Raw genomic sequence first — 12,408 nt, 5'->3', positions numbered from 1 at the left:
CCCAACTTAACTCGTAGGTTCAATACAATGCCCATCAAAATCCTGGCAGGATTATCTTTAGATGTCTTTCAGTGCCATTTTTAAAAAAAGGTTGCTCACTATTGAATTGCTTTTGCTCCTTGGCCAAAAATCAGTTGACTATATTCGTGTGGCCTTATCTCCAGTCTCTCTATTCCATTTTGTTTGTGTGTCTATCTTTTTGCTGATGCCACATTGTTTTAACTATAATAAGTCTTGAAATCAAGTCCTCCAACTTCGTTCTTCTTTTTAAAAATATTTTGGCTACTCTCATTACTCTGTATTTCTGCACTTAAAAAAATAGAATTAGATTATCAATATTTACCTCCAAAAAATCCTGCTGTGCGAGACATTACTAAGAGAATGAAAAGAAAAGCCATGGACCAGGAGAAAATATTTGTGCATCACACATCTGACAAAGGACTTGTATCTAGAACATTTTGAGAATGCTCAAAATTCAACAGTAAGAAAACAAACAACTCAGTTTAAAAATAAGCCAAAGATCTATATACGTCACCAAAAAAGATATAAGGTTAGAAAATTTTAAAAAGCAACTAATAAGATATTCAACATCATTAGTCAACAGGGAAATACAAATTCAAACCACAATGAGATATCAGAATATCTAAAAAAAAAAATTAAAAAAAATAAAAAAAACGACTGTCAATGACAAGTGTTGACAAGAATGCAAAGCAAATGGAATTTTTATATATTGTTGGTGGGAATGCAAAATGGTATACCCACGTGGAAAATAGTTTGGAAGTTTCTTGTCAAGTGAAATTTATACCTACCATATAACCTAAGCAATCTCACTCCTAGGTATCTACTTAAGAGAATGGAAAATTTATTTCACTCAAAGCCCTATATATGAATGTTTACTGATGCTTTATATGTATTAGCCAAAAGTAACCTTGCTTTGCCCTGCAACCAGTAAATAGATAAATAAGTTGTGATATATCCATGCAATGGAATACTACTAAGCAATAAAAAGGAATGAATTACTGGTTCACTTAACAACAGGGATGAAACAAATGCATTTGACGAAGTAAAGAAGCCAGACCCAAAAGGCTATACATTGTATGATTCCATCTATTTGATGATTTAGAAAAAGAAAAGTATAAGGTAGAAACTGCTTAGTAGTCCCCAGGGGTTGGAGTTGAGGGGAGGACTATCTGTAAAAGGGTAGCCAGAACTTTACAGGCAATACAACTGTGGTGGTGAACATACAACTCCATGCATTTGTCGAAACCCATAGAAATTTGCACTACACAAAGTGAATTTTAATATAGGTAATTTTTTAATAACAATCAACCAGATTGTAGAAAAGGTCCTAGAAAGCAAGAATGCAGACAATGGTGACAAATGAATCTAACTGTATTACAACAGATTCAAACAAACACACTGAAGTGAGGGGAAGGAAGGAGTTGACCCAAGTAACTTTGGAAAATAATACTTTGATCAAATACTGTAAGGCTAAAGCTAAAAAGAACTCAACAAAATTACTGTATTCTAGTTGATAAATTACTTTCTCACAGGGTTACTGTTAGAATTTCTGAAACTACTTATGTGAATACCAGTGTTGAACAATTAAGTAATGATAGATAATGAGACCCAGGTTTCTCACTATCAAAGAAAATTGTGACAAATAAGATAATGACAAGGACTAGAATGAATGTGGCAGTGCTGGGTTGGAGTCAGAGGTATCAATATGGACTTAAGGACTTTTTAAGCCACAGATAAATAGACACAAAATTAAATGTAAATGTGTATATACATGGTTTACTATACAAACAGATATTTCCTAGCTCTATCTACTAAGATGGTCTCTAAGCAGTGACACTCCAGAAGCAATGAGCATACCTAGCAACCAGATATTGGTTTCTAAATACCATTTTCCAACAAAGGGAACCAGGGCTCCTTGGAGAAGTCGTTGATTCCAGGGTGTGGGCAGGGGAAATCCAAGATGAACCTGAAGCCATATGATACCAGAAAGGAAGTACTCAGTGGATGGAGGGGTAAGGAATGGGCCATATTGAAAGGGCACAGGTGCCAACCGGAAAAAGTTCTCAATGGCTCGACTTGAACTGCTTTAGCAACAGATAAAAAATGATAGTACTGGATTATATCTTGAAGAATAAAATAATTATGCATGAGTCAAAAAAAACCCCTTATAACATATGTCACACTTGGTGAAATAGTGAAAATTTTCCAACTATAATCATAAAAGAGATGACACCATCACTACTTCTATTCAGCATTGCACTAGAAGTCCCAGTCACAGCAGTAGTAATGAAAAAAAAATTAAATATAAGAATTGGAAAGGAAAAAATTAAAATGTTATTATTTCACATCATGTTTTGTACTGCATTAATCAAAAAGAATCTATAGGGCTTCCCTGGTGGCGCAGTGGTTGAGAGTCTGCCTGCCGATGCAGGGGACATGGGTTCATGCCCCGGTCCGGGAAGATCCCACGTGCCGCGGAGTGGCTAGGCCCGTGAGCCATGGCCGCTGAGCCTGCACGTCCGGAGCCTGTGCTCCGCAACGGGAGAGGCCACAGCAGTGAGAGGCCCGCGTACTGCAAAAGAAAAAAAAAAGAATCTATAAACAGAACACTAATATTAATAGTGGATTGAGCAAGACCAAAATAGTAGGTTGAGTCACATGCAATCACCATTTCAGAGTTGAATGTTGGCAATTTCAAATGCTTCAACTAAGAAAAGTCAAATGCATTTCAATATACTAAGAAAATAATTAGAAAACAAACTTTTCAAAGGTACTGTTTAAAATAGCATCAGAAAATATAAAAACATTGAGTAAATCTAACAAAAGACATACAAGATTTCTGCACTAAAATTTACAAAACTTTATTGAGAGAAATGTTAAAAGACCTATATAAATGGAGAGCTGTAATTTTGACTATTCAGTATTATAAAGTTATCAATTAACCCTGAATTGATGTATATATTCAATGCATTTGCAATCAAAATCATAATGCTTTTTGTGTGGAAACTGACAAACTGATTCAAATATTTATATGGAAAGGCAGAAGGCCAAGGAGAGTCCAGACGGTCTTGCAGAAGAAAGACAGAGCTGGCAGGTGTAGCCTCCCAGCTACGAAGACTTTTATAAAGCTACCTTACTTGATACAGTGTGGTATTAGCACATGAATAGACAATAGATCAATGGACCAGAACAGAGAGTGCAGAAATAGACTCATTTATGGTCACTGGCTTTATGACAGCGATGACACCAAAAGTGGGAAGAATGGTCTATTCAGTAGATGACACTCTGTCACCTGCACATCTGTAGGAAAAACAAAAAAAATTTCCTGACCTGTAGCTCATATCTCACACCACACAGAAAAGACAAATCACTTCCAGGTAGTTTTTAGATGTAAATGTGAAAGATGAAACAACAAACCTTCTAGAAAACAACATAGAAGAATAGCTTCATGATTTTACAGCAGGAAAATATTTCTTAGACACAGAAAGCACTATACACCAAAGAAAACGTTAATGGGTTGAGCAATAGTAAATTAGCAAAATTAAAATCTTGTTCAGCAGAAAGACAATACTGAGTATTTATGAAAACCCTACAGCTCACATCATACCTAATGACAAAAGATTTGATGACTCTCCCTCTAAGACTGGGGAAAAAGTAAGGATGGCTATAGTAAACACTGTCGTACTGGGGAACCTACCAGTGCAATAAGATGAGAGATAGTGTGGGATAAAAGAGTGTGAGAGTGAGAGATCACACACGTTGGAAAAGAAGTGGAAAATCCTAAGGAAATAAACATTTCATTAAGGTCACAAGATACAAGGTCAATATACAAAAATCAACTGTGTTTATATATAGTAGCAATGAACAATTTAAAATACCATTGAAAATAGCATCAAATACATGAAATATTTAGGTAGAATTTAACAAAATATGTGCAAGACCTGTTCAATAAAAACTATATATTGCCACCAAGGAATTAAAGAATACCACATAAATGGAGAGATATCTACTATGTTCATGAATTGGAAGTCTCATTTTTATTAAAAATGCAGTTCCTTCCAGCTTACTCTCTAAATTCAGTGTACTACCAATCAACATCCCAGGAGGTCTTTTTTGTATAAATTGACAATCTGATTCTAAAATTTATATGAAAATTAAAAAGCTCGAGAACAGTCAAGTTTAAAAAAGAAAAGTTAGAGGACTTACATTATCTGAAAATTTACAGTAAAGAGGCCACTGGGGTTCTGGCATGAGGATAAGCACACAGTGCAATGAAACAGAATAGAGAGAACAGAAATAGACTCACACGTATATGGCCAATTTATTTTTAACAAAGAGGAAAAGACAATTCAATGGAGAAAAGAATAGTCTTTTCAAAAACTGGTGCCAGAACAAATGGATATGCACATGGGTAAAAATGACCCTTTCTCTTACTTAATGCCATATACAAAATTAGCACAAAATGGATCATACCACAAAATTCTTCAAACCTTGGGGAAGGTAAAACTTTATAGATAGGACACAAATTTCACAAACAATAAAATAAAATGCTAATAAATTAGATTTAACCAAAATGTAAAATGTGTGCTCTTCTAAAGATGCCACTGACAAAATGAAAAGGCAAACTAAAAACTGAGAGAAAATATTTGCAAATCAAAAATTTGATATAGAACTTATACCCAGAACATATAAAAACCTCTTAGAACTCAATAATAAAACGCCTTCCTTACAAACCTGGATAAAAGCAATAGAGAAAATTTCTCAAATGTACAAGCAATTAGAAAGTGCATTACTTACAAAACCTAGAGAAAAATGTATTCCAAGACATTCTCCAGCAGACTAAAAGATGAATCAAAATACAGAAGTAAAGAGTTTTAGAATTATGTTAGAACGGTACTACTGGGATAAACAGTGAAACCAAATCATCACAGAAGTAAAGGTATATTTACAAAAAAAATGCAGTTTTGAAGATTCAAAAATAAGAATAATCTAATAATAAACTAGCTCTAAAATCTCATAATGTAAAACAACAGAAAGTAGGTAAAGCGGGGTTTGGGGGGGGACAAAAGTTAGAGTTAACTTCCTCACCTCTCTTATGAGGCATGTCGACAGATACAAACTGACAAGCAATTTGATAAAATACACCAAAAGACCTGAAAACATTTATCCTCTTTAGCCAGAAGTTTTACTTGTAGGACATTGTCTTAAGGAAATAACTACGTGCAAAAAATAACTACACAGATGTTCGTTGCAGCATTATTTTATGATAGACAAAAATTGGAAGGAGTCTAAATGCCCAACAGTATGGGGCAGACTAAAAAACTATACATATTCATTCACTGAAATACTGTTTATTCATTAAGTGATATGTGGACAAAGGATATCTAATGATTAGGAAAGGATTTCATCATCTTTCTTAGGTATTTTGATGTCATTCTAGTTGAAACCAAGAATTTTGCTCGTTTATGATTTTTTTTTCTTTGATCAACAGGATTTATTTGGCATCATCTCTTTTTCTCATTTCTATTCCTAAGTTTTCTGCTTCTTTCAAACACTTTCATGTGGAATATTTCATTTTAACTTTATCTCCCTCAAAAAACTATTCAATGATTTAAATACTAGTGACTTTGTTTCCTAAAATGGCAGTATTCACAATTCATATTTAAATGAAAAGATAGGGAATTCCCTGGCAGACCAGAGGTTAGGACTCCGCGCTTTCACTGCCGAGGGCCCAGGTTTGATCCCTGGTCTGGGAACTAAGATCCCACAAGCTCTGCGTGGCATGGCCAAAAAATAAATAAATAAAAGAAATGAAAAACTAAGGATGCCATCACTTAGAAGCTAGTTGGTTTGCAACACCAATGCATATAAATTCAGTGCTTAGTTTCAAACATGACACTACAGTTGTTTTTAAGTCTCCATAATTTATGGTTTTGACAGACTTGAATAAAACACTAATTACAACAAAGTATACTAATTTTATGATACAAAGAACTAAAATATTAAATTTTTACCAATCCCCAGCAATCCATATTTCTAAAAGGAAAAACATACAGATACAATATACATACACATTAGCAGATTAATTCAAACCAGACCTCCAACACATATATTTTCAATAAGAACTGATCTAGTAATAAAATATTCTCCACCACAAATGTGAGCCAAACCCATAATTCATTTATTTCAACTATGTGAATGCTCCACCTTCTGGCTCACGGTCAAGCCTCTAAGAAATCCTTTGCCCGGGAGGCACAAAGTCTTCCACAACTGCCTGGGAGCAAACCATTCCAGGCATCCATGGCTCAGAGAGGGATCATCGTGGTCTGTTCCAGCAACTCTCAGACCAGTCCCCAAAGAGCTGAAGTCAGCAGCTGTTCACAGGCTAATGACATCAGCACAGAGGGAGTGGCAAGATGCTCAGGGCTGCAGGGAGGGCACCTCCACTCACAGCCTAGGTGATATCCACTCCATGGAATCCTGTGGACCACATCCCACCTCATTAGCTCTGCTTGGTACCTCGTGGAGCCAGCAACCCACAGCCAGAACTTTCTAGCAAGATTCCCCACTGGGTTAAGTTTGTTTGTTTTTTTCTTTTTTGGATTGAATTGCATTTTTATTTTTTATTTTTTTATTTTTTTAACATCTTTATTAGAGTATCATTGCTTTACAATGGTATGTCAGTTTCTGCTTTATAACAAAGTGAATCAGTTATACATATACATTACGTTCCCATATCTCTTCCCTTTTCTAAATCAGTCTGCATCACCAAATTAGTTAGCATCATACAAAATTTTTTTTAATTAAAAAAAAAAAATTTTAGCTGTGCAGACAGTTTCGATGTCACCCACCCCTTCCCCTTCATAACGCTATTGGGCAGGACCATTTTTGTTACACTTCAGGTCTTTCTGAAAAACCACCCCAGTGTTGTCGGCTCATAGAGGTTCGTCCTGGCACTCACTCAAGACCTTCCTCCTCCTTCCTGTACAAATATTTCCCGAGTTTTCATTAGAAACAGATTATGAGGGACCTGCATGTTTCGGAAGAAACTTCTCCCTTGTCACCCACACGCCATGAGCTTTACAATTATTCCTTATTGAAGCCGAACATGTTCACCCTTGAAATTTAATGTCGAGGGCTTCCCTGGTGGCGCAGTGGTTGAGAGTCCGCCTGCCGATGCAGGGGACGCGGGTTCGTGTCCCGGTCCAGGAGGATCCCACATGCCGCGGAGCAGCTGGGCCCGTGAGCCATGGCCGCTGAGCCCGCGCGTCCGGAGCCTGTGCTCCGCAACGGGAGAGGCCACAGCAGTGAGAGGCCCGCGTACCAATAAAATAAAATAAAATAAAAAAATTTAATGTCGAGACACTTGAGGAACCACAGTGGACTTCCTCCCATCACTCCCCACTATAGACCAACGTGCTTCAGCTGTCCTTGGATTCACCAAGGCAAAGCCCTCATTTGATCACATCCCTAAGAAGAAAAATTGAATCAGATCAAGGCACCTTCAGTCATGCACATGAGAAGTGAGGAAACCAAATATATTGTCCAAAAAAATCAAAACATGGTATATCTGCTGTAGCCATGTGGATGCCGTGCCAGCTCCCACCTATGACAGGAATTCTAGCTCACCACTGACATTTCTATGTCCCCTTATGGGGTGCAACACCCTGCACTTCATGCTACCCTTGGAAAATCAGCAAAGCGTTGCATTTGGGTTTTTTTAAAGAAATCACACAGCTGTTGTTCACAGAAAGGATACATTTTTAAGCAACTGCTTTCCTTTTACTATTTCATGATTGGTGTATGCCTAAGTGTATTTGATGTTAGCACTGTTCCACACAGCCTCTATTGGAGGTCTCCATTTGTTGTCACAGCCGCGGGGAAGCCATGGAAACTCACAACTGTGAAAGCCCAGGACGTAAAGGATGCATCGGATCTGGTGTTCGAGCTTAATTCAGAAAAGAATTGCTTTCCAAAGACTCTCACTTTTGTTTCTAACGTGTTTGGAAATAATGTTTTTATCATGGAGTTTCACTAAGCATCGTGCTAAACTTCCCACCACATGAAAAACGCCTTCTCTGGCGGGAGATGGTGTGACCCTGGTGAAATAAGGTGGTCCTGCTCTCAGAATCACCAACCTTCAAATCCACACCATGTATGCAGCAGGTGAAAATCACCTTAAAAGTGCTATGTCAGTAGGGAGTTTCTCTGTAACCAGAAAAGAAGGATGAAGCCACACTAACCGAAGGAAGTGAACAACCCAGGGCCACTCTGGGCTTACCCCACCATGGGACCCTCTCACAACCAGGCTGTGGCCCCAGAAGTGATACATTTGCGCGTTCTGAACAGCAACAATCCCAGGACACCTACAACAGACTCCTCCTTCTGGGAAGTCCATGTGACTTCCCCAGGTCAAGAAAAAAAGTCTCTTTTTAAAGAGTCACTCTATTTACAATGAAAGAAATGAGTCCTTTTTTCTTTTGTGCATCTGGAAGGTAACAGTGCTGTATATCATGTTATGCACGAGGTTTCTCAGATATCTGAACAAGACTGAAGAATTCACATAACTATTAAGCTACAACTTTTCAGCTACAAACCACAAGCTCAAAGACTTGGAGAGGCCTTGAACTTCATGTAAAGTCTTCTGCGCATCACTTCTTAGGGCCTTTCTTGTTAAAAAGCATAAGAAGAATAAAAAAGGTTGGACTATTGACTCAATAATAAACATTTGATCACATCTTAAACTCGAGATCATCTGTATTTGCATTCCCAGATTCTTTACCAGTAATATGTTGATGCATGTTTGAAAATTTATTAGATGCTGTAAAACAAATCATTAAGCAGAAAGCAGTTCCGAGCCTCAGCGCTCTCTGACCTTTTGTTACCCTATTATAGCAGGGAAGTCTTTCTAACAAACAAAAGAGAAATTAGCTCTTTTGTTCTCAGGACTGTCAAGCAGGTTAGTTCATCTAACGTAGTCTTTTATTAATAAATGGCACAGATTTTCATGCTAGCGTAGCTAAAGCAAATCACATCATCGTCTGAAAAAGACATACCTATTATTTTTCAGTGATATATTGCTTTGCAGCTGTAGCCAAAACAATCTAATAAGCACTATTAGATAAAGGATTCTGAATATGAATGTATTGAATTTGTAGTGGAAGAAAATGAACATATTGCAGCATTTATGTCAGATTGGGTTAAGCTTGGGCATCTCTTTCTCCTTAATAAATGCAGATCAAAAGACTTCTCTTATGTAAAAAATAATACAAATTTCAGCAATATGAAATAACACAACCACTTTGTAATGTTAGGAGGAAATCAGTCAGCCATGTGCTGTACAGAATATAAATTATTTTAGGAGGGCAAACAGATCCTGGGATGCTTTCCCCCATACATTTATATTCATAAAAGGTTCCAAACACCTAGAACAATAGCACCGATCTATTTGCCATAAAGCATGCCTGCATTTGTAGTGTCACTTATGACGGCTTTGATAGACATGTACCGTGTGAGAAAAATATCTTCCAGCAACTCAACTCATGTAATAAATTGATTAAACTTCTCTTCAACCAATTGCTTTTGTCTTAACTTCTTCAGACATCACCTGAAGGAGACTGTGCTTGTTTCCAAAAGACGACGTAAAAGCAGACAGTTTAATCGAGGCCTTAAGGTTTGAGCATTGTCAGAATTTCCCCTCAAATGATAAATGATTGTATAATGCAACAGTCTACCGCTAGGGCTGAATTATATTAGCCATCAGTGTTCAAAACCCATTTGAAACTTAATTGTGCTGTGATAGTGGTAATACCACAAAATTCTTCAAACCTTGGGGAAGGTAAAACTTTATAGATAGGACACAAATTTCACAAACAATAAAATAAAATGCTAATAAATTAGATTTAACCAAAATGTAAAATGTGTGCTCTTCTAAAGATGCCACTGACAAAATGAAAAGGCAAACTAAAAACTGAGAGAAAATATTTGCAAATCAAAAATTTGATATAGAACTTATACCCAGAACATATAAAAACCTCTTAGAACTCAATAATAAAACGCCTTCCTTACAAACCTGGATAAAAGCAATAGAGAAAATTTCTCAAATGTACAAGCAATTAGAAAGTGCATTACTTACAAAACCTAGAGAAAAATGTATTCCAAGACATTCTCCAGCAGACTAAAAGATGAATCAAAATACAGAAGTAAAGAGTTTTAGAATTATGTTAGAACGGTACTACTGGGATAAACAGTGAAACCAAATCATCACAGAAGTAAAGGTATATTTACAAAAAAAATGCAGTTTTGAAGATTCAAAAATAAGAATAATCTAATAATAAACTAGCTCTAAAATCTCATAATGTAAAACAACAGAAAGTAGGTAAAGCGGGGTTTGGGGGGGGACAAAAGTTAGAGTTAACTTCCTCACCTCTCTTATGAGGCATGTCGACAGATACAAACTGACAAGCAATTTGATAAAATACACCAAAAGACCTGAAAACATTTATCCTCTTTAGCCAGAAGTTTTACTTGTAGGACATTGTCTTAAGGAAATAACTACGTGCAAAAAATAACTACACAGATGTTCGTTGCAGCATTATTTTATGATAGACAAAAATTGGAAGGAGTCTAAATGCCCAACAGTATGGGGCAGACTAAAAAACTATACATATTCATTCACTGAAATACTGTTTATTCATTAAGTGATATGTGGACAAAGGATATCTAATGATTAGGAAAGGATTTCATCATCTTTCTTAGGTATTTTGATGTCATTCTAGTTGAAACCAAGAATTTTGCTCGTTTATGATTTTTTTTTCTTTGATCAACAGGATTTATTTGGCATCATCTCTTTTTCTCATTTCTATTCCTAAGTTTTCTGCTTCTTTCAAACACTTTCATGTGGAATATTTCATTTTAACTTTATCTCCCTCAAAAAACTATTCAATGATTTAAATACTAGTGACTTTGTTTCCTAAAATGGCAGTATTCACAATTCATATTTAAATGAAAAGATAGGGAATTCCCTGGCAGACCAGAGGTTAGGACTCCGCGCTTTCACTGCCGAGGGCCCAGGTTTGATCCCTGGTCTGGGAACTAAGATCCCACAAGCTCTGCGTGGCATGGCCAAAAAATAAATAAATAAAAGAAATGAAAAACTAAGGATGCCATCACTTAGAAGCTAGTTGGTTTGCAACACCAATGCATATAAATTCAGTGCTTAGTTTCAAACATGACACTACAGTTGTTTTTAAGTCTCCATAATTTATGGTTTTGACAGACTTGAATAAAACACTAATTACAACAAAGTATACTAATTTTATGATACAAAGAACTAAAATATTAAATTTTTACCAATCCCCAGCAATCCATATTTCTAAAAGGAAAAACATACAGATACAATATACATACACATTAGCAGATTAATTCAAACCAGACCTCCAACACATATATTTTCAATAAGAACTGATCTAGTAATAAAATATTCTCCACCACAAATGTGAGCCAAACCCATAATTCATTTATTTCAACTATGTGAATGCTCCACCTTCTGGCTCACGGTCAAGCCTCTAAGAAATCCTTTGCCCGGGAGGCACAAAGTCTTCCACAACTGCCTGGGAGCAAACCATTCCAGGCATCCATGGCTCAGAGAGGGATCATCGTGGTCTGTTCCAGCAACTCTCAGACCAGTCCCCAAAGAGCTGAAGTCAGCAGCTGTTCACAGGCTAATGACATCAGCACAGAGGGAGTGGCAAGATGCTCAGGGCTGCAGGGAGGGCACCTCCACTCACAGCCTAGGTGATATCCACTCCATGGAATCCTGTGGACCACATCCCACCTCATTAGCTCTGCTTGGTACCTCGTGGAGCCAGCAACCCACAGCCAGAACTTTCTAGCAAGATTCCCCACTGGGTTAAGTTTGTTTGTTTTTTTCTTTTTTGGATTGAATTGCATTTTTATTTTTTATTTTTTTATTTTTTTAACATCTTTATTAGAGTATCATTGCTTTACAATGGTATGTCAGTTTCTGCTTTATAACAAAGTGAATCAGTTATACATATACATTACGTTCCCATATCTCTTCCCTTTTCTAAATCAGTCTGCATCACCAAATTAGTTAGCATCATACAAAATTTTTTTTAATTAAAAAAAAAAAATTTTAGCTGTGCAGACAGTTTCGATGTCACCCACCCCTTCCCCTTCATAACGCTATTGGGCAGGACCATTTTTGTTACACTTCAGGTCTTTCTGAAAAACCACCCCAGTGTTGTCGGCTCATAGAGGTTCGTCCTGGCACTCACTCAAGACCTTCCTCCTCCTTCCTGTACAAATATTTCCCGAGTTTTCATTAGAAACAGATTATGAGGGACCTGCATGTTTCGGAAGAAA

The sequence above is a fragment of the Lipotes vexillifer genome, unplaced genomic scaffold (assembly GCF_000442215.2).
Source record: "Lipotes vexillifer unplaced genomic scaffold, Lipotes_vexillifer_v1.1 scaffold248, whole genome shotgun sequence".
NCBI lineage: Eukaryota > Metazoa > Chordata > Mammalia > Artiodactyla > Lipotidae > Lipotes > Lipotes vexillifer.
This window is presented reverse-complemented; position numbering follows the sequence as displayed.